Source organism: Paramisgurnus dabryanus, chromosome 4 (assembly GCF_030506205.2).
Source record: "Paramisgurnus dabryanus chromosome 4, PD_genome_1.1, whole genome shotgun sequence".
Lineage (NCBI taxonomy): Eukaryota > Metazoa > Chordata > Actinopteri > Cypriniformes > Cobitidae > Paramisgurnus > Paramisgurnus dabryanus.
This window is the reverse complement of record NC_133340.1, coordinates 3997268-4022074: the sequence shown is the minus strand read 5'-3', so window position 1 is coordinate 4022074 and position 24807 is coordinate 3997268. Positions and strand designations below refer to the sequence as shown.

The following is a 24807-nucleotide window of genomic DNA, read 5'->3' as shown; positions in this document are numbered from 1 at the left end:
CAAGAGGGAGAGAAGGCTTTGTGTCCTCCCCTTCAATGTGATTGGTTCCCTTCTTGGCCAATAAAATGAGCTGACTACAGAGTCTGCTAGCGACAAGTGGAGTGCATTATATAATGTTCAAAGTAACTAGCGTACTTAACACTCAGAAGTATGGGAGTTTAGAGATTAAAAGGTCATAAAACAATTATTTTAGTATGTCTTACCAGGTTTCTGTGATGTCTCGTATATTTCTGTTCATGGATTTGGTAGCAATTTGCTTGAGGATCCTAAAAAAAAAAACATAAAATAAAAGTCAATTAAGTCATATTTCGCACACAAAATCTGCTTAACACCACATCTGGCTGTTTAGTAGTTCATTTTACTACATATCATTTGTCAATTAATTTTATTACATATGTCTTAAATACGAGGTAATTACATAGATTCCCAAGATTTTTGATCTCGTAATGTTAATACTTTCCTAGTTTTATGCACTTACGGATACAATACACCTGCAGCTATAGTTATGACAAAGTCCACACACAGTTTCAGCTTACTGTCCTAGTAAAGCCTAGTAAAGGTATGACATCCTGAACGCTAAAAAAAACTGGTTTTGAAATTGAATCAAAAATGGTTACAGCAATAAGTAAAATATTTTTACTTTAATTTTTTACGTAATCTAGTACCTCGTCAATTATCTGTACATTATCAGTGTTTTTCCTTTACTTCACTACATTCTTAAGCTTTTACTTTATAATATTTATTACATTAAATTTAATAATTAAATACAAAAAATTTTTTTACTTTATTAATTGATCCGAATGTAGTCATGTGTAAGTAATTGAGAAAAAATGTGAGAAGGAAAAACACTGACAAAGTACAAATACTTGAGCAGTGAGTCAAAATACTACTTCACACCTTTGTTCAAAACACCAAGTCAAGACAATAACAAAACTGAACTAGAATTATAACTACTGTATTTTAAAGTATCAATGCTAGCCCTAAAAAGCTAAAATGAATTCGTAACCAGAACATCAATAGCTTAAACTTTCTTTTCAACTGTTACAGTAAACAGTAAAACAGCTAACGTAAAAAGTATATTTACTTCCTTATTAGCGTTTTCTGTACTGCTTCCAGTATTGTCAAGATTTGAGCAAGTTAGCATTAAAACGTGCTTTCTACTAGCATCAAAACTCTTTCTTAGGCCTGAACCTGACCTATGTCAATGTTTGACACTAACATACTAACTTTACCCTTTTCCCTAATCCTTCTGCTTTCTTTGTTTTTCCACACCAATAACAACCACATTCCTGCAACAGTACACCTCACTGCTGCTGCATAAGCAATTTTCAGCTTAGCCGATGTAAATAATGTCGTTCCTATATATAGCAAATTCTGCTCCTCATAGACCACGTGCAACACCTTAAAGCACTCATCCTACAAGTTCTGGTTTCCATGATAGACCTTTTTTTAACTAAATGGGTTGTATCCCCCAATTTAAATATCACTTACAATTTTCAAAATGTTGAGCTAGGTGCAAGACATGTGACTAGGCTGCACACATGCATACACAATGAAGCTGGAGCATGCAATGCATTATCTGCATGCATCAGGGAACGCCACAGCACAGTTTCACTCTATTTAAGTCACGACCGACAGCAAACTAAAGTAACCTAGCTGTAAGAAACTGCAAGGAACTTGCGTAAAAACAAACAAAATCTCACATTTTAATATACTGTTGGAACTAAACGTATGCATGTGTCAGTAAAAAATGCCTCTGTTTGCCTCCATGTCCTCTGTCATATAATGTATACATATATATACACACAGAAAGGACATTCTTTCTACAAAAATGGCTGCTGCTCTCGAAAAAGCTTCTCTTGTTGATCGCTGCGCACAGCCTCAGTGCGCCCCACCCCCATCCTAACTACAAGCAGAGACGTTGAGGTTGCCGCTCTCTGCACAAAGTCAAAATGGTTGCCAGAGCTGTGGTGCAACACCAGGCACACACTTGTATATCGTTTCCTCTCCCGAAGCTCTCATATGCAGTCACAGGCCATTTCAATCAGATACCATTTCAGCAATAACCATTAACCATTTTGTTTAGGCTGATAACTACATAGAGGTAAGCGTTCCAAACGTTCCCAAGCTAAGACTCTACACTTCACGTTAACAAAAATTTCACGTTTGTTCGCAAAAATAACCAAATAGCGGATTATTTCACTGGAGCCGTCTGACACCTGGTATACATTTTTTGCCAAACGCAGACAAAAAAAACGTAAAAAATAAATAAACGAAATCACTAACGTTTCGAAAAAAAAAAAGAGCGACGACTATGACTCGATACTCGAATTTGCCTGTCGATAACAAGACTTACGAGCTAATCTCACCGTAATCCAACATTAAACAAAAATAAGAATAAAAAAAAGATCAGCTAATATGTATATTAAACAGATACGTCATACTGTGAAAACGTAAAAAAACTAAAGAAAGAAAAGGTAAATTAAACTAAAGTAAAATGGCTAAAAGGTAAAAACCAAACAAAAGTCCATATACCTTAAAGGTAAACAGCACAAAATGAAAATGACACTCTTAAAAAAAGTCCTGAATAACAAAAAGAGCTCAAAAAACAATCTTGAGGTGTACTCTTCAGAAGTAGGCCTTCATTAAAAGCGAGCGAAAAAACGTGAGCATGCCTTGTTTCCAACTGGCTCCAAGCGCACACTACACATTGAAGAGACAAACAGAGAGACAGAGAGAACGGGAGGGGGAGGGGGAGGGGGTCTCACGTGGAGAGGTGGAGCACATTCTTTGTAACTATACCAAACGGCTGTTACTATACCAAACAGCGTTGCTATTGAACATTTGTAGTGTTACAACCAACAGAACAGTGTTATCTGAAATGAAAGACACTTTTTACTCATGATCAAACTGTGGTACTCTTATTAACCTAAAAATGGCTTAACGATAGACCGGACATAATCTTAAAATTGTACGTGTTCCAAAAACAAAACAATGTTTATAAATACTCTCTAGAAACAACTAAAAACTAAAAGGGAATACAGGAAAGTAATCAGTAAGGTACTAAAGAGGGAAAACTAGCGTGAGCTGACAAGCAAAACCAACCCTCCCCCACTGCTGCATTACAGGCACAGAGAAACAGGGTGGAAAATTACTGCGATACGGACTGTGCCATTTTAAACACAGGGGGGTGTAACCCACATGCACTACCACGTCTCAACACAAGATGGAGCACAGCAAAAAACTCTTCCAACTGCATTTTAAAAACAAAAGTGACAACTGTGTGTGTATTTTTCAAAGTCCATATTTTTAATGAATAACTACCTACATAGCACAACATATCCGCTTTTGTCATTACATGTGTGAGTGCACACACACCAGTGTGTAACGAAGTTAAAGGTCAACATGCTAAAAATACAGTTAAGAGTAATTTGCCATATACAAAACTAAATTGAAAATGAAGGCCATACATCAATGCGTGATGCCAGACATTTGTGGCACAAATTAATCCAACAATCCTTCCCAAGTTTGGTTTTACAATAACTCATACTCTCATACAACGAGAAACTTCGGCCACCAAGCTACGTAATCTAATATCTCACAAATTTTAAACATCAAAACAGCACACAGCTGGTCTGGTTTATGCATGTGCAGCAAAGTTTACTGTAGTGCTCATGCAGGTGATGCGGTTTTTAATGCGACACGGGAAATTTCCCACTTCTCCCTCATCTCCCTTCCTTTCCTGTCATCTCCCACTGTGTCTAAAAATAAAAGTTGGAAAAGAGGGAGAAAAAAAAACAATAACAAACTAAATTTGCATGTGACAATAAAGCAAGGCCGTTCCGATTTCACAACCCAACTCTAATGCCATTTGTAATGCAGCACAAAGGTAATATAAATTTCGCATTAATTTTCACACGGTCCACAAACATATTAATCCGATTCACAATGTTACGTATCATCTAGAAGCCTGTATCAAGATTCGCACAGAAATCTAGCTTCGCAGCAAAATGAATCTGAAACATTTTTGAAGACTTGAAACTAATTGAGGTTTAGTAAGTAAATGAGTCAGTAACTACTAAAACCCAAATACAGTGACGTGATCGATTTGTCAAACCGATTCACACTTGCGAGAATCTTTCAGTGATCTCATAATAATCATTGGTTCACTGTATTATGAATAATGCGACAAAACATTTTTAACTTGGCATCGTTTTGAGGTCATCTCTGGTAAAATATTAATTTTACTGAGTTCCTCAATGCCAAGTTCAAGATCCCTTTCATGCCAACGCATTCTGCACCCCTCCAGTATTGATCAAGTGGTGTGCAAATACACACAAAGACTTGCCACTTCCAAAATGAAAACAACATCTTGTCCTCATCAATGACCAGAACAGCCTGTGAGACCTTAAGGCCACAATCAAATCAATCCAAACTATCAGTGTACTTATCAGAATGGTTAGTATAATCACTAATAAGAAATGTTTTTGGCATTTCCCATACTGAAGGGAATGATTGTAAATGTAGTAAAATGTGTTAAACTGAACTGCGGATACTACACTGATTTTTACGCGCAATCAAATTAGCCAAAATACTTAATAAACAAAAGCAAACTATAGGGCTGTAGATTTCACACGGGTTTGCTAATCAGCTCCATAAACCAAATGCTAGGCTGAGTTTTGAATGGAGAGGTCCACCAGCAATCTTTTCCACAGAAGAGAATTTCTAACATGTTCACACACACCCAGCGCGAGTTCTCACACATGGCATATACAAACGTTTAATCAGCACTACTTCTACTGTACCTAAACTACACCAGCTATGCACGTACAATATATATTTACATTACAACTAAAAGTAAAAAACCCTGACACCCCAGTAGTTGAAGAGAGCCTGAAGAACTTTGATTGACCAAACAATTACTGACTGAACAAACATGAAAACTGCTACATCCAAGCAAACTTAATTAAGTTAATACCAGAGATCATTTATATGGTTAACATCTGTTGGATTTTTTGTCTTCACTTGGGAAGTTTCTCGCTTAAAGCAATGCCCGTGAGGTTTGATCAAAGCCCTGTAGGTAGCCGCAATAGTTATTTTCAAACCTAAAGCAATTTTTTTCATATTGACCGAAGGTTGTCTTAGAATAAATTGGAACAAATAAAATTGGAAAATGAGGTGGAAATTTAGAGCTGTTGCTAAAGAAGCATCTCGGTCTGCTGCATAAATTTGAGATTAAAAGGGATTTCATTCATTGCACTTTGTTTTGCACTAATATTATTTTCCACTATGCATTAGTCTGCTCTAGCTTCATTAAATTCTGGTGTATTATACAATTTCCGACATTACGACACTGCTAATATCGCTTTTGACTAAAAAGCTGCTGCTAAATGAATGCAAAGTAAATGCTGCATGTTTGTTTATTCTTAGTGCCATTCTAGTATCTATGGCTATATTTATGGCGAGAACGGGTTAATCCATGCGGCAAAAGGCCTTAACTCACTAGAGTGTGGAACGGAGTTTAGTTTAGACTTTTTAATCAGTTATTTTCTTCTTGATTGATCTACTTTCTTCTTAGTTGGCTGCTTCAGGCGTGTTTAATTATGGTTGGAGCTAAACTCTGCAGGACACCAGCCCTCCAGGACCAAAGTTGCCCATCCCTGATGTAGGGAAACATACACAAGTTGATCCAAAGAAGTTTATCATATACACGTTGGGGGAGGGGGAATTTGGCATCTCCAGTTCACCTAACCAGCATGTATTTGGCCTGTGGAAGGTAACCGGAGTACTCGGACCAAACCCACGCTGACACAGGGAGAACACGCAAACTTCACACAGAAAGGCCACCTGACGTAGCCGGGGCTTGAACTAGGTAACTTTTTGCTGCGAGGCAACTGTGCTACCCATTGTGACACCCAATGCTGTGATCTGCAGCTAGTATAAAAAACACCCTAACATCTTTGAAAATTTACTGCTGAAAACAAATTCCATTAACTGCAAAACACAATGCTGCTTTGAAACACAGCTGTGAAAACTCTCCGCTACTAACATAAAGACACGCCCAGATTGTGCGCATTTCTAATTAATCGAAGAGGATTATGTTAAACGTATCGAAAAATTAAAGGTCGATGCCTTTCTCTAAATACCAGGGAGACACATTATTATAAGCTAGGAAGTGACAAAAATAAATCCCATAGTATTAAGTTGTAGTTTAATAAACAGTTTATTTAGCCTTCCTGTTTTATTGCTACAGTATGCACAGCCAGCCACTCAGAGACATGACCGGCAGAAACTGGCTGAATCCAGCTGAGACCGGTTAAGATATGGATCACGCTTCAGATCTCGCTCATGTGACGGAGCTAAAACCACTTGAAGGTTTTTAGTTAAGCAACCTGAAGCAAACTACTGGATCAAGCTATCAGGTTAATTTTTTATGAACTGATCTTAGGTTTCCTATTTAAACTGCCTTCTATGTGTACTTACTAATATGAAAAAACCCCAAAACTGCAAACTGCAACTGAACGTTATGCAACTGATCTGAAATCCTTATCAGGTTACTAGATTAAAATTGTGTGCACAACAGAATGAAACCGTGCACACTGCAGCTTCAACTGAGTGAGACATTTTCAGCGAGGTCTCTTTAAGAGCCCTTCCCCCCACCCTGCCATTTCACTCTCTCAGCTCTGCACTGCAATAACACGAAATGGCCACCAGCTTTGTTGCTGGCAATCAAAACAACTGCAGTTGCACCATTTCTGTCATTTAAACGTGAAGAAACAACGGAACAAAGTGTCTTGATTTTGTGTTGTCCTTAGTCGCTATCTTGCACACAAACTTTGTCCAAATCTCTCTGGTTCCTTACTTCAAAAGATCCATCCACCATAACACCACACATGGTCTTTATTCCTGTCGATTATTTGCTTGAATTTACAGATTTGGATCTTCTTCCATCATCAATTGTCAGGCGTGTGCTTTTCTTGTGGTTCCTCTGAGCTAACGATTCTGTCTTCTGAGATTTCTTCATCCTGGTATGATCTGTATTTATCAAGTACTCTCTTCAAACAGGCGTTTCTTACCTTTGACACCTCAACAAGTTTGAGTAACAGAGTAGCAGCAGTCCCTCTAAAGATTTTATAACTGTTCATTTAATAATTATGATGAAATATATTATGAAACTCTCATAATGCAGAAAAAAACAAAATATTTAATTGATTAAAAAAGCCTACACGATACCTTTAACACAATAGCTCAACCTTATTGGTCTACCTTCATTCTTACTTCAGTTTCAAGTTTAATTAAAAACACCTGAACCAGCCAATCACAACCCATGGGATTGTGTGTAAATTACTGGCAGGTGAGCTACAAGTGGGTTGGACATGTGCTCCACCTTGTTTCTAACCAAATTAACCGGTTAACTGCGTTTTAGCACATATCAGGTACTCGTCGATATCAGGTTACTTAGCTAAAAATGTACTGATTTTCTTTAAAAAAATGCTAGCACTTCCTGCTAATGCTAACACTAAAATGCTTAATTACATTTAATACAATAAACAACACTTTCAGAAAGAGATATAAAAAACAATTTAAGAAAGCACAGAGACAAAGAGCTGTGACCTTACACTGCTATCCTCAAATGCAGGCCACCTTCTGCTTGGAGTAGAGATTTGCAAGCGTGCTTCTGTGCTATCAACAGCCTAGCACTAAAACTGTAAAGATGGGGGAGGGGCAGGGCTAGGGATATACCATTTTTTACAGGGGAGTCTTAAACACTATTTATTTATCAATTTAATATAAAATTAATACAATAATGTCCTTCACAATGAACATTGAGCACTACATGCATAACCACAATGAAGAACTTTTGTGTCCAAACCTGGTTTTATTATTTTAAGGTTTTATAAGTTTTTATGAAATGAACCGGTGTAATTAAGTGCAAATGCTTTAAAGCAGATTTTAAACTGAGATGTGTTCAAAACTAGACTAGGTTTGAACATGTTAAACTAGCTAAAATTTGTTTTTGAACACAGTCACATTGAAGTGTAGCTCCACCCTCTTGCAACACAGGAACACAGCAGAGAAGACAATGGAAAAGTACTGGACAACATCGAGCATACCTTTATAGAAACTAAGAGGGAAGTTGAGAGTAAGTTGTTACAGACGTTTCTAAACGACATTAATTATTGTTCAGATTTTATTCCTAGTCAGAGGTCTGACATGTCTGGCAAGCACCATTGTGGTCAGTTGCTCTAATCAGCGACCCCCACTATCAATGAACATGCGTAAATACACAAACATTTTATGTTTTACAAATACAAATAATTGAGGAGATAAACATTTAAGCAAGCGCGATTAGTCATGAGAGTAACACCAGTCTAACCCCTTTACCTTCAAGAGTAATTTGAGCGGGTTGCTTTTACCATGTTACCAGATTTGTCTCTGAAACGTTTACTGTTCTCAGCATTTTATCTCGCAAAAACAAAGTAAAACACAATAGTAAAACAAAACACAAATAGAAAAAAAATGGCGCAATAACTTAAGTAATTTAAAATTATATTGTAATCATTCACTGCTTTACAGATTTCTCTCTGAACCGAGTCCTGTGTCAACCTTCAACACCACGGCTGGAATGTGCTCACTAATAGAGAACAGGCTCAATCTGATTGGTTAACACCCTAATTTCAATCACCTCAATGTCTGTACTAAGGATTAGTTCAGAGTATAATAGCATATACAGGAACCAAATTATACAGGAAGCAAAATTAAATCTCAGTCAATCTCTGGACCATTAAGGGTGCACAATGCCAATTCATAGAAACCGTTTTTTTTTTCATAAACAACAGGAACCACGTATCCAATGGCTTGATGTCTTTCAGTTGTCTCTCTCTCTCTAGATCCACATGCTTGTTTTACCCTGAATAAACAAGAATGCAGCACCGCTAATCTAAATCAGTTGTGCACTGATGCTAAATTTACAGCATTATCGCAAATTAAATTGTATTTTAGCTAAGATCAATGTAGTCCAGTTCACAAAGGAATTTTTTAAATGTTGTCAAATCGTTTCAAAATCAAAAGCCAAATCTAATCTTATGAAAGTACCTGTCATTACAATCATGTCTCTTAAAATTAACAAAGATCTGCTGTACAATTACCGTTGTGTTTACTTCACACAACAGTACGACCGTGTATTACCTGCTGGTTGTTCATATGATAATGTTAAGTTACAGATAAACACAGAGAACTGATTAAATAAATGGTAGCCTATCGGAAGTATTTTGGGAAACACTGAAAAGCCCATTTAAATCTCCAAACAACACCCCCCAAATGTTATTTGGAACAGTAGTACTGAATTTAACTGCACATCGCTGCACAGCAAGCGTAGTTCACTTTGTGTTTGAAGATCTCATTAAAGTTAGGTTGTGTGTAAAGGTTTTAAAATTCTGATAAAGGCCCTAAGCAACCAAATTAAATAAACGATACACCTCATATAGAGGAAGTGTTGTCAGAAAGAAATCAAATAAAACATAGCTATGATCCAAAAACACGATTGTATGCACAGCCGACTAATCACAGACACGACCTACAGAAACTGGCTGCAACCAGTTGTGACTGGTTTAGCTGCGAGTTACATATCACAGCCCTTGTTGTTCTGATCTTGTTTCGTGTAAAGCATCCAGTATCCAAAACCTAGCAAGTAGAGCGAACTATCGACTATTACTCATTTTATCATGAACTAATCTATAGTTTACCTTACCACTAGCTGAGCAATAAAAAAACATATTACATATTTAAATATCTGCTGAACAACAAGAAAAGGAACGTTTCAAACACTAAAACCGAAAATACTGAAACACGACACAACAGCAGTAAGCTGTGCAAACTGCAGCTTTAACAAATAGTTTGTCTTACAAGCAGGTTCCTTTAAGAGCACCTCCCCCACTCTGCCATTTCAAACTCACAGCTCTGCATTGCAATAACACAAAAGGCCACCAGCCCTCAGCCTCATGACAAACTAAAACAACTGCAGGAGCGTCACTAAGGTGAACTGAATAGGGAAAGACGTTTTCATGGCTTGTCTAATTTGTTTCCTGCTTGCATCTTATGCGATCCAGCATTTCTTTAGGTCCACTTTTCCAAAATTGGCCCATTTTTAGTTTTATGCTGTTCTTGCATCAAGGTTGTGCCATTTAAAAACATGTGTCAAACATTGTGTCCTATGGTTAAAATTCTATTTGGCGCACCAGATGTGTGCTGCTCCTTTAGCTCCTCTGAGCTGTCTGATCATCATCATCATCTTGATTTCTGGCTTTCCTTCATCCTGGAACTGCTCTGGAGTATTTACTGAGTGCCTTCAAGAGTCCTCTCGCTTTAACCTATCCAGGCAATCATCGCCTTGGACTAAATAACACTGGTTTAATATACAAGTCTGCACTGCTACTCCAGCTACTTTATTATTCCTGTCTGTATGAAATTCATTGCATATGAAATTTAAAACGTAATATAACTTAAGCACCATCATCATTATTATTTTTTTAAATTACGCCAGCCTGTAATGGTCCTGGTCTGTAGACTAAAACCTTCAACATAAGGGTGCTCATCCCTACCAAATCCTTAGTTTAGTTTGACTTCTAAACAAGCAACCAAGACAGCTAATCAAGATCCTCAAAATCGCTTGTAAATTACCAGCAGGTGTGTGGCAGGAGGGCTGGACCTAAACTCTGGACAAATCTCCTGGAACAGGACTGAGAACCTTTGCTATTGTATTTTTCGAACATCACAATGACTAGAAAATCACGGTTTGTGAGAGAATATTAACAAATACAGTAGTTAATACCATTAGCATTACAAGCTTAAATGAGCAACCTTTAAAAATGCTAATACTTGCATGCTAATGCTAAAAAGCAAAACCGTAAAACACCCACACCATGCGATATTACATTAAGTGTATTATAGTTACATAATGTTTACACCTTCACATAAAGAACCTAACAAAAGACAGAAAGCAGTTACAAAAAGACAAAGCTGTGACCTTACACTGCTATCCTCAAATGAAGGCCACCTTCTGCTTGGAGGAGAAATTTGCAAGCCTGACTAGCTGTTCTAACGACACTGAGTCAGTGGGGGAAGGGCAAGGCTGGGAATGTACCACCAATTTTGCGGGGGTGGCACAATTAATGATTTGTTTACTTCGATGTTAAAAAATGTCCAGTAGATTTACAAGAGATAAACAACAGTTATCTTTTCATTTGAATTGAGGATTTTTTTAATATTAGTTTAAAGTTCAAATGCTCAAAAACAGAATTAAAATTGAAAGCTCTTTAAAAATAGATTAAGATCCCGATTTATCAAACTAGGTCTTAACATATAAATTTTGTCTAGAGCACAGACATAGTGCAGTGTAGCTTCACCGTCTTGCTACCAACTAACACAGCAGAGCAGATGATGGAAAATTACTGGAGAGGGTGGACCATACCATTATGAAAATCAAGAAGGGGACATTAACCTTCATGTTACAACTACTCAATCACCCAGCTTACATAACTACTAGTTAGTTCGGAGTTCACATTTTCTCATAAACCTCTAATAAAGCGGATGTCAACTTAATCCTGTTATTAGCTCGCTGTGAGAGAGCACATGCACTTCTTTCAAAGGAGCACACATAAGGAGTAAATAGAAGGGGAATGCGGATTTAACTTCAAACCTTGTGTTTAAAACATGTTGAGCGTTCTCACTATTGTATCTTCCAAAAAAAAAAAAAAAAAAAAAAAAAAAGAGTGAATCGCAGGAAACGCAAAAAAGTGGTTTGGTCCTCAATGACCGAATCAGCCTGTAAGACGTTGCCAGAGTAAAACAAACCACTCTACACAACTCTAGAGAATCACTGCGCATTTGATTTTGCAGTGCCAAAAATCGGACACAAAAATCAAGTACAAAATGAGAAAAAGTAAAGGAGTCCTTACATTTTTGTGGGGGTAAAACCCTTGAAGTGAGAAAACACACTCCTCCCCCACGTTTGCATAATATGCAGGTCAAAATAAGTAGGAACCTTATAATTACTAAAAATAGTGTGGAAAAGGGTAATTTGATTCGAAAATAAAGAAGAGTAACATAAATTCAAAATGAATTTTAATTATACTCTGTATCTGTTTATAGACACATTACAACTCTGCACAGAAAGCTGTGCCATCCATAAGATCAACTCTTCATCAACCAATTCCTGCACAGCTTTCGAAGGTTGAATCCATCCACTAGATTGAAAACTAGTGAGACTGTTGTTCAAGGCATTAATATTTTAATCATCTAAAAACCACCGCCATAGCGACTTCTGGGTAGCATGGATCAGTTTTAATTCAAAGTCCATAAGGCCACTTAGTAAGGACTAGTCAGCTCCAACAACCACAGGCTAAGCAGAGCATCCACATTAAAAGTTGAACACTGAATTTTTTAAGGTTCTGTAACAGCGGAAGGTTTTACAGCGATCTTTCCCACACAGGCATTCACGCACACACCCATAGTGCTGCATGTTAACATCAACCGGGTTCGTACAAGCCCAGATGTCAGACTGAATGAATAGAACCACACACAAAATTGTGCCAGAAGATCAGGCAAAGATGGAAAGAATTAATTACATTTACAAGTTTTCCTAAATGCAAAATTAAATCTGTAAAAATGCTACATATAAAATATTAAGCACACAATATCCGCTGGCTCGATGTTTTTCGGTTGGTTGTCTCAACACACCCACATGATTATTTTTCACTGCACTGTTAATGTCTATGTCTTAGGTTTATTTATGTGCAAATTAAAAACATGGCTAGTACCCATGATTAATAAGAGAATTAAGAAACTGTAGGCATAGCTGTGTATTGCGCATACCTTATACACACTCATCATTTTACACATGTAGAATGATTAAAAAAAGATGCATACATTTATGACTGAAAGATTGCTGACTTAAATATTAAAAAAATCTAATAAATACTGCATTGCACACAGCAGCTTTTACTGTAGGTCACTTATATGGAAAACAATTATTTTTTCATGCTAAACACTGGACAATATATTATATGCATGCTGCTTTGATAAGCAACAATTAATCGTTTGGTACAATAAAGGTGTAATTTTTTGAAAGATTACAGCCGTTGCTTAAATAGTTTATCAGAAGAACAAGCAAGACCGGGACTATGCAATGTTTAAGGTAACAGAGAGCAACAAGATATTTTCCCTCATAATTGTTTTTACTAGATTTGTTTTAGCTTTATACTATATTTTAAACTGCTCTAGCTTTATACTCATTCACCTGTAAATTTAGTATAAGGGCACAGCTTCTTGTGATTATTTGCTCTTGTACTATTCCTGTTTGTAAACTGCTTCCAAAAAGGCATTTAATAAAGATTTAGATGTAAATATAGATTCTTACATTTTATATTACATTGACGTAGGGCTGGGCGATATATTGAGTTTTGGTAATATATCTGTATTCTTCCCCAGCGGGATAAGGGATGAGACAATACAGTCTATAGGTATGATCCTCCTCCTTTGCACCAGAAGCTCCAAAAATGTACACTAAGGCCAGTGTGAGGTCAGTTTCCAACCAGTTTGCATGTTGTGCAGCTGTATATTTTTAAACAGAAAAGAAAACGCTGGCTTTAAATTTTATTTTCATCATACGCGGTTTCAATAAAGGTGATTGTGATATCTCACATGAGGCTTTGACTTGTATGTAAACATGTATTCTACTTTGTAGAATATACCAGGATATTTATCGTATATGATCATTTATCCCAAAATTGCAGAGATGTTAATTTAGGCCAACATCGCCCTGCCCTACATTGACGGATAAGAGACAGCTGTCAAACATAAAAAACTAAAGGTCCACCCACATCATATAAAAACTTTACTGAGAACCAAATAAAAATGAAACATAGATAGCCATCCCTGGAATATACCGTTCAACATATTTCAGTGGAGCACCGTCATCTAATCTAAGGCACGCCAAAAATAAAAACCCCAAGCAGGATTAACACACAGAGGACTGCAGTTTAAATATTTAACACAATCAGGGAATGAATTTCAAACAACCTTCCATATGACATTCGCATGTTGTACTGTCCTCCAAAATTTGCCTCCAATGCTACATTATAAAAAACAAGCTACTCACAGACGTGACATGACCAGAACAAACTGGCTGAAACTAGCAGATACCGGTTTTAGCTGCTGGTCAGAGTTCTCTCTCATGTATTGTTCTTAAAACTAACCAGCGCATCAGACTACCAAATTAATTTAATAATTAATCGATTAAGGATTTGTGTTTTACCGTTTTTCGAACGTTCCTGGCTTATTATTTGCCTTGATCAAAAATATGTATTTATAACCTACCAAACTGCTCTACAGGTTCAACAGAAAGAACACATTTAAAACACTAGAATTAACAGAAACATTCCTTGAATCCTGGAATGACTAGTATCAAGCACTACACAGCAGACGCAAACTGTGCACACTGCTGCTTCAACAGAGTCAGATTTACAACGAGGTCTCTTTAAGAGCCCCTCCCCCCACTCAGCCATTTCATACTTGCGGCACTTCAGTGCAGTTCCACAAAATGGCCACCAGCAAGGTAGATGGCAAGATAAACAAATGCAATTGCACCTAACAAATAAACAATTGAAATTAAATGTCTCAATTGTACTATTATCAGTCAAGGAGTTTGCCTCCAGATTGCATTAATCTAAAGTGTTTACATGTTGGTAAATTATTGAGTCCAGCAGTAATCTCTTACATTGGTTTTATTTTTTGTTATATATGAAACATGTTCTCATAAATATTGCACAACTTAAACTGTTGGCAGTCTCTGTTTCACACAACCTAATCTGCTATATGACACAGAGGTGTCAGTTTTTTTATTCTATGCCCTCTGGATAACGTAAAAAAATGCAGCTAATACGTCAGGTTCCTCCTGCGCTACTGTTCCTGTTTCAGTCTACTGGCTGCGCTACATCCTGAATCTGATAATGGTCTTGTGTTTTCATAAAATGGCGCTTCACTAACCAACTGGAAACATCTGTGTGGGAATTTCATGCCTACAATCTCTTGTAGCTGAAATTCTGCTCTCATCAATGAAGAATAAAAAAGGGTAACCAATCTCAACAACTAGCCTACTTCCAATTCTATCACATATTTCAAGTTTACCATTTAAATCAGATTAATATGCAACTCATGCATTACAGCAAGACGTTAGTTTAGCCGATTGTGATATCCGTCTGTTCTTATAGAGACCGAAGTTGGACAACGGCTTGTGCGATCTTCTTCCAGTTATGGTCAAGGCCACAGGAACCCATCCTGCTGTATGCCACAACAACATTGTTGCAAGTTGCCGGGAATCGGCAGGGCCACTAAGCCAGCAGGGAGTTAAGTTGCTGGGCTGTTGACACCAATCAGCTAAGAGACGCAGGCATGTACCCACACTCCCTCTGGATCTCAAACCACTGTGCATCTTAAGCTTAGTACTTAAATTCAGTGGAAAAGAAAACACAAAAGGTCCCAAACGTGTGGCTTGGTTTTATGCGTCACTACGTTCTGAAACGTGTAGGACTGCAATACATAACGCAAAGCGTTTGCAACTACAGTCACAATGGAGCAGCAATAACAGCAAAATCATGCGGAGCACGTTACACATTTGCTGAGCTTAAACAACATGATTAGCTTATTGGCAAAAAAAAATAAATAAATAAACTTATGGGTAATGCGCAACATAGAGGTTAAGTGCCTTCCACATGGCGGCGCGCAATGCGCTGCCTGAACATTCATGACTGCGTTTGCGGCCTTGAGGACAGCATGCTTCTGGCCCAATGGTCCTTTCGTCAACCCACGCTGACAGTCCTCCCATGCGAAATCTTGTGCCTGACTAGTGACAGTTATGGAAAAGCAACATTGTCTCTAGACATTTACTTAACCATTTTTTAGATCGAAAGTCACAATTTCGAGCAGGTTCAGCTGTTGAAAACTTCACATAGCTACATATTCTTAACAAAAAATGACAAAGCATTGTTTGCTCAACCCAAGAATAATTTTGTGAAAAGGTTTATTCAAAAGTTTAATCAAACACGAGGCATTTGCTCAAGGCCCTCTGAATCACTTGTAAATCATCAGCAGGTGTGCTAAAGGAAGGTTGGACCAAACTCTGCTGAGGGGAAAATCTCCAAGCACAAGACTGAGCACTCCCAAACCACTTTATATCTGCCAAAAGACAACTGGTTAAAATTCTGCACACTGTTCCAAGCACACTAGACACCAGTATGTATCACATTACAAAGCGAAATGTGTATTCTTTTTAAATAAAAAATAAAATAAAAATGTTAGCACATGCCCGCTAATGCTAACAAAATCGCAAAACACGCTACTAAATATTTAATTTAGTTACATTTGATGCAATTTAACAAATGAAACCCATAAACACTCACACAAAGAATTCTGTTGAAAACAGTAGCAAACCATGAAAACAACAGAGAGAATAAAAACAGGAACCTTACAGTGCTTTCCTCAAATGCAGGCCACCTTCTGTTTGGAGGAAAAATTTTCAAGCCCGCTCTAGCCTTTATACAATCAAGGGCAGAGCACTAAAACTGAGCCAGATGGGGGAGGGGCATGGCTAAGATCGTACCATGAATTTTGCAGGGGTGTTCTTGTTATTTGCTTAACAAACGTACATAACTGACAATGAAAAATTGGCAATGCTGTGAATTTATCTCTTAAGAGATAGCGATACATTTAAATTGTTTTTCCATATATGTGACAATAATCTTTTATTATTATAATTTATTACAATAATTCATATATGAATCTTTTTAAAATGGACATGCTCTGAAACCAAACTGAACTGCAATAGTTGACCTCAAAATATCAAACTATTTAAAATACATTCAGGAGCAGAGTCACACTGCAGTGCTGCTCCACAATCCTAAACAGCCGCATGTAACGCAGCTGAGCAGGCAATGGAAAATTACTGGAGAGTACGGGGCATACCATTATAGTAACGCAGGGGAGGAGACACTAATTGCATCGCGCCAGAAGAAGTAATAAAAATAGTCACTCTGCAATTTTTCTTCATTGAATAGCATAGTTGGCCTTAAAATAACAAATACAATCTGGAGCACCTTCATACTGCCGTGTGCTCCACAATCTTGCAATCTAGTAACACAGCCGAGCACACAATGGGAAACTACTAGACTAGGAATGCAAAAGGTGAAGACACTTAATTGTATCGCCAGAGGTTGCCAGGCAAATCAAAAATAGCCATTCTGCAGTTTTTCTTGATTGGGAGTGAAACAATTCACTTCTCTTACCTTTCTATTCATTTTGTAGCTGGAGCAGAACAGTCATTAGGAAGTAATCGTTTAACTAAAAATCCAGTTGGTGTAATAATTTGTGTGCTTAGTGCCTACTTAAGCATGTTGTGTGATGATGACACATGAGAAAAATAGGCTATTGTTGTCAGCACTCCTGAAATATCTTGGTTGTCACAACTATAAACTCAATTCTCTACTATTTGGGGTAGTTCATAGCAATTATTTGAAATAACTAAATGAATACGGTCACTGAGAGCAGCTAGAATAAATATTCTGTAGATTCATTTTATTTAAATTAGGATCCAACCGACAAAGCTCAGCGCACCAAAGCTCAGCGCTTTGCAAAAACCGAGTGTAGTTGCTTCTAATCAAACAAAACAATTCTGTTCTCTAAATGTAGTTGCAATCTGGATTACCCGTGTGTATTTTGTTCGTAAAAAATAAAGCACATAGCAAAAGGAGACTTCAAACTAAACAACATGCTTGAACTGATTTACACAGAATTGAAAATGAAGAAGAGCCATAAAGAAACAGTGCTTAACAAGCAGAGGACCAGCTTTTTGGTTGCCGCTATATGCGTCACTCTCTTTTGCTCCTTTAATCTCACAATTTTATTGGTTGTTTGTCACTGCTGCTTTTCTCAGTGCACACACCTGGTCATTGTATTCCCATAGCTTAACTTGTACAGCATTACGTCAGGAGCGCAATTTGTTTGATTCCCAGGGAACACACATATTGACATAAAATGTAAAGCTTGAATGCATTGCAAGTTGCTTTGGACAAAATCATAAATGTAAATGAATGGCCAGCCACCAGTTTCAAATCAGTCATAGTCGCATTGTGTCTCAGAATGGTGCACACTAGGAAATCGCTTGCATCTACGTAGTGTGAAATGGCTACAATCTATTTGTCGTAGACTAGTCAACTCAAATTAATTGGTTTTTACTCTTTAAAAACAAACCGATAGTTTTGTTTTAACAATTAGTGTGAAAAAATTATGTAGATTACAGCATTAAACACAACATTAAAGCAACCTTCTGCCATCAAGAAAACTGCATGTAATTAAATGGCATTTTGAAAATTTGTGAAATCCATGAATTCCATATGTAAGGAATAATTGACGACGGGCCATTGAATTATAAGAAAATAATGCACACCCAAGGTGCAATGCGGCACGACGCGAAGCGGAGTGTGCATTATTTTCAAATAATTCAAAATAATTCAAAGGTTACCACAAACATTGCTCTGGTGCCTATTTTTAAGACATTTGACAAGTTAGGTGTGTGGTTATCAGAAATTAATGCATACCCATGGAACAATTCTCAGCCAATCAGAATACAGCATTCAACAGACCCGTGGTATAATCTTTAATAATGTCGCCTGGTGATTTGTCCTTGAATCCATGGTCACATTTAATGAACCGTTTCTTCTTTAAATCTACCAACTAGATAAACTCTCACACTGTGTATCTTATATTACAAAACAAATGTGACTAGCAACCGATGATACCCCAATTCTCATTGATATTAGACTCAGTTTTGAGTTACAACAACTTCCAGGTAATGGGAACAACACACAAGGATAAGGTCAAAACTGTTTGGTTTAAGCTGATGCGTGTAACAATTTAAAAGGAGGGGGGGTGATGTGACAAAATTCATTCTTTGTCAAATGTTTTAACGTTTTAACCTTGCAAATGAAAACACGTCTATCAGAGAGTATCATTTAACAGGCGGGTTCTTTCCCTTACTATAACCAACCCGAAGCTAATCCAGGTCGACAACAAATAAACACACACAGAATAACTCCATCCTGGTGAACCTAAAACCTAGTCATGAGTACTACTCATTTCATACTGTGTATTATAAATGTTATTAATTAAAGATCTGCTTGTATCTGCTTTTAACTTAGTCCTTTTCATTCTTGTGAAAGATCAGCAGATGATCGATATGTAATCATTGTGCGAAGTGACAGATTGAAAATTTCAAAAAGCCTAGTTTCTCCTACCACTAATGTTTAATAGATGAATAGTAGCCAGCAGCTCTCAGAAAGAATAAATAAATAAAGTATAAAAGAAAAATGCCAAGTTTCGCTGTGATTATACATAGGAAAGTTTCCACACCACATTTCATGATTAATGCAAGCAACAAAAATCTTTATGTTAAACCAACTATCCCTGATATTTATTTAATACTACTAATACAACCATGCTAGTCTTGCAGAAAAATAGGAGTCACACTAGTTCTGAGTATCACATAAGCCAATCACGAGCAGCCACATGAGAAGGGATGTGGGGGAAGGGTGACAGCAAGGAGACTGTACCATGTGCATTACAGGGGTTTTTAGGTGTTGTCTAACCACAGTCGCAAAACAATGACACCAACAGTGACAATTTCAACATATAATAAGCGTGAAAGGTGATTTTATGTCACATCACATCTATAACGTGTTTTTTACCTAGTAGCATGAAAAAAACCAGAATATCTTTCATAAATCTTCAAAATGATAATTTCATTGTTAATACTATAAAACTCTCTATGAAAGTAAAAAAAGAACAGCAATAGTTTTTCAGATGCTAATATCAAAGTAAATATGTTAAATTAGCTAGTCTCTGCTGTTACTTCTCAGAAAAAAAGCCTCCACCCATAGAACATGTCATTGGGTCACAAAAAAAATCAGCACCACCCATTTTAAGAGAAAATTATTTTTTCAATAATAATCTGTTATAAAAGTCATCTGACAGATAGAAAGCTAGAATGAAACATATCATTCTGCCCCAGCTCACACAAAGTCCAGAAGTTACTGCCAGACTATGGGGTATGACATAGGTCATAGGGTATGACAGACTATGTAGTATGATCAACGTACAAAGATGGTTCTGGTTTAGATATCGTTAATGTCAAATGACATTGGCTCTCAAATGTCATGTGACAAATTGTAACTTGTTCTGAACTCTGACACTGGCTTGTCCCATTTTTTGCATGGTCAGCACAGGCATCTCCGTTTGTGATAAAATGTTTATTTGGATCTGAAGCTAATTTTGTTAAGCTACTATTCTTTCATATACTATTCTTTTCACTAAAACAAGTGATCATTAATCGGCACAGAATTAATAATCGTAAAAACAACAGAAATCGATATAAACCACTTAATACAAAATAATATTGTTTGAAATGTGTACAAATAACAATAATAATACACTATTTATGCAGCACTAATAGCTAACAACGTAAAATCTGTTGCTATTCACAGTTCACTACTCAATCAGGAAGCAAGGCTGTACCTCAACCGGTTTCAGCCAGTTCTGCTCCTTTTTTTTCACTCAGGCTAGAAGAGGCTCTTTTTTCCATTACTTATTTCATTTGTATGTATATATAAAATAAAATAATTGTAAAACATTTTTGCAGACATATTGTTTTTGGCAATTACACTGCGATTGTGAGTATTTAAACTAATTATGAACAAATAAAATAAATCCAAAAAACTAGAAAATACGACACATTTCGATGCATTTCACTTTTTTTTGATGAATCAAACAGCACAACCTAGATCCGCTACACACCAGCACACTTTAACAGTGCTTTGTATGGAAAGGACACTCCAACACTCATGTGACTGCACATTATAGGCAATGTACTTGTCAGCGCACTGCCTGGATCTGCTGCACTTTATAGTGCATTCAGACTAGATGTCTGAAAAACCATATCTATACTAATGTCGCAACATAAATGTGAAAACATTCACAGGAAATGCCTAGCACACCAGCACAGCTAGCCTGTGATTCACAGACAAGCACAGTCAGCCCCTCCCCTTTGTGAGCATAGTGAACGTCAATGACCGAGTGGAAAATTACAGACAGACTGGGTTAAACCATTTCTAAAGGTCTTTAGGGGTGGAGCATGGAAGTTTTTTATGTATTGTAAGATGAGGACCATAAACAAACATTCATCATAGACAAAAAGAGAATATTCAGATATTGCTTCATTAATGAAAAAGTGAAGCGAAAAATAAAGGTGTTGAACAAGTAGCAAGACAAGAGTAGTGCAATTTTTTTCGAAACAAGGGTGGTAATGCCAGTGTCTTGAATTTAGGTAAATGCACATTAATTCACACCTATATTATCTTAGTTCAGAGCTTTTAGAGTCCTTTTAAAACAGACCATTCAGCTGAATGATGGAAACAACAACTTGTTCATTTAATGTTTCTCAAATGAACGCATCTTCGAAAAAAGGCACAGTGCCTCCATTTGCATGATGCTTAAGTCTGACAAGATCAGACTATTGAGTTCATCAGATGCATATATCTACTGTATAAATATGAGTCATACTGCTCATCGTCAAACATCTGCTGTCCAGCTTAAAGTTCACCTGTCCCAATAGGACATAATTGTGCCATCAGCTTCCAAACCCACACAACTTAATAACAGCTGCACAGGTCTACAGATAAAAGTCAACCTCAAGGAAATTTGGGACAAAAGTGCGCCATGTTCACCTTGAACAACACACAAAAATGGCCCACGACATTCACAACTTCATGGAACACTCTTCATGGAAAGTGACATAAAAATGTTGTGTCACAAAGATAAAACCTACAGTCTGTCCCCTCAATTTAAATTTTTATCACAAATTACTCCCAGGATATCCGAAAATGCTATATCAAATGAGATGGTAAGTTTCTATGACAGTTAACAGTTTTCTTCAAAGATTACCAAACAAATTTCTTGCCTGATGAAGACCTGAGGGTCAAAACGTTGCCCTTTAATAAATATTTGTATGAAGCAGTATTTTTCAGTGTGCGGACTTCACTTTGTATTATTTGAAACAAATTTCTTACACAGCAAACACGACGCACAGACTGTATTAGATCCAAGAATTAACTTTTAGGTCCAATACTTAATTTTTTTGTAGCACAATCACCCGAATTTAAAGAATTTTTATGAAAACCTTAAAATTAGTTAAAATAACTAAATTGCTAGAAAAAGTGAATGTAGTGAATGTCAATACTCTCAGACGCAATTCCCAAAGAATTATTTTGCAGTATTGCTATGTTGTGTGGCAAGCCATTGGTTTGGTTTGTAGTAATAACATTTTAGTTAAATAGGATTTATTATAACTGAATACGGTTGAGTCTTGGCACTGATTTACCCAAACAATTCTATTCGAATAGAATTGAATCAAGTCGCAGATCAAAGTCACAGATCAAAGTAGTAGTACGAAATAAATCTGTAACATTATGGTTAACAATCATCCAGATTTGTTATTCTATCCTAATATAGAAATAGAGCATCCATAAAAGTGATGTTTGTGACACATGGCTTAGTAAGGAAGGGACATCATTTGTTCAACTCATTCAACATGGAAAGAAGTTTCCATCCAAATGTATATTGTTTAGTTTACATAAACTTAACCACTAAATACATGACAGCAAGGAAAAGTTGTGACATTATAAAATGTGGCCCCTATCAGTTTAAGAAGCATTACTGTTGTGACCCAGTGAGTGTGTGTAGTAAAGACCTTTTTTTTTTGTCTTTTTACTGACTTTCCACATTTTTTATAATGCAGATCTCGGCTTACACTCCTACTAGATTTTCTTCGCAGAGACACAGATGCACAGACAACCTCTGCGTTTTACTGACGTTTACCTTAAAGGTGTAATCTATCTGCACAATTTTTGCTTAAAAATAAACAAAAATAACTTACTGCACAAGTACATAACATTTATTGCTTAAAACACTTACCTTACCCTAAATTGAAAAAATTACCAACGATTTATAATTTCAGATATTGGGTATGTTTTGATGGGTAAGTCAGTCACGTAAAGATATCTAATGTAAGGGAGACTGCAATAGAAAAGAAAAAATCACAGCTTGCAGCTTTATGTAAATTAACATAACCTGCTCTGGAGTTGGTAAGGTTCAAGGAGTAATGTCATGTTTACTATCATACCCTGAAAGCTTATCTGTTTTTTGATATCTTGTTAACTTATCTGATTTAATGCCAATTCTGCATTCATATCAATATTGGTTCAACCAATAGAGTACGATTGAGGTGTAACTGACAGGGATGGATCTGTTTGGCTGACCAATGGTAGACTGAATGAATGATAGGAAAACTTGTTTAAAAACAATCACTGTTTTGGCATTTCCACATGTTAACACTAGGGTCAGAGAGATTAAAAATTCAACCTTTAACTATACTAAATCTCACATAAGTGCACGTGTTATATAAATACATAACTGCATAACACATGTATTCACTGCTAATATAAAAGCAGTCTTCTTGTCTTTTTAAAAACAAACAAACCGACATATATTTTAGAAAATGTTTAAATCAACACACTTAATATCAGAATACGTTTAAAATAAAATTATGTTGAAGTGTTTAAAGTATAATGAAAGTGATACATTTATTTCGTTTTAAATAGAAGAGCCTGTAAACTCACCCCGTCTTTTAGTCAGTCTGAGGAAACAACCGGTATCTTCAAAATTCGTTACCACAATGAGCTGTTTGTTATTGTAAAACTTTACACTCGGCGCATGAGAGACGGCGGTTACTGCCGGTAACGACTTTATCGTCAGCACGCAACGGAATTAGGTACAGTCATTCAAACGGCGGCACAAGGTGACTGACTGTAGGCTACAGTGCTAAAGCGGCTGACAGCACTGTGTACGGTGTACTTGGCTTGGTGATTCGCGCTCTCTTCGCTTCTCCAGTTGTACAACAACGAGGGGAGGGGACACGTGTTTCGCGGGACATATCGGTATTTAAGCTCCTCCTACCAGATCTTAAACGGTTTCAGAAACGCTTCGACTCGGGTGTTATCCAGTGTAGCACTGTATGTCTACTCACTTAAATTACATAAATGTGAAGGTCAGCAACTGTATGTTTTGCGCATTATGTTATTTTTCGTTTGGTCTCTAAGCTAAATAATTGTTTGGGTTGATACAGGTATAGCCTAAAGCCTGTTCATAAATATACAATGGTTTTATACGTGTGTTACCATGTGTTTTGGCAGACTGGTTTTCATTGTGTTGCCACGGTTTTATGGCAAATATCGTGATTAACCAATGCTTCCTGTGGTAAAAACGTGGTAAATGTGCGGTAAATTATTAAATAAAGTCCTGGTTTGGCAACTATTCAGATCTTTATAGGCAACGAAAACTGTCTCTAACGTAATGTATGTTGTTTACATGACTGTTACACCACCTTACAGCAACCAAACAGACATGGTTGCGTTTTGGTCATAAACGTTTTTCAAAGCCTCCTCTGCTGCTGCTTTCAACATAACAGTGGCACCTGTCTAAGCACGTGTGAACACAAAACGTGTTGGCAATGGTAAGTACTGTAAGTAAAAATACAGCCCGCTTAACGTTTTTTCTTTGCCTTTATAATTTATATTAACAGAGGCTGTTGACAGAGGGGGTGGGAGAGCGCGCGCTAGAGGGTGGGGGGAGAATGCGCGCTAGAGG

The 24807-nt window shown here is 36.9% G+C and overlaps 1 protein-coding gene across 10 annotated transcripts in view; it reads right to left on the bottom strand.

Moving 5' to 3' along the window:
• Nucleotides 1–24131, bottom strand: part of LOC135746809 (activating transcription factor 7-interacting protein 1-like) — a 37357-nt gene extending 13226 nt beyond the window's left edge. Inside the window, exons 1-2 of one of the 10 annotated variants that reach the window (XM_065265513.2) lie at nucleotides 23781–24131; nucleotides 204–266 (exon numbers count right to left, since the gene is read on the bottom strand). The gene's annotated coding sequence lies outside the window, so the exon portion shown is untranslated. Of the gene's footprint in view, nucleotides 1–203; nucleotides 267–2535; nucleotides 2729–7614; nucleotides 7683–11031; nucleotides 11103–16526; nucleotides 16551–23780 lie in introns of those variants that run through there. The other 9 variants (XM_065265512.2, XM_065265506.2, XM_065265515.2 and 6 more) reach the window with 9 other exon arrangements.
• Nucleotides 24132–24807: the final 676 nt, after the last annotated feature.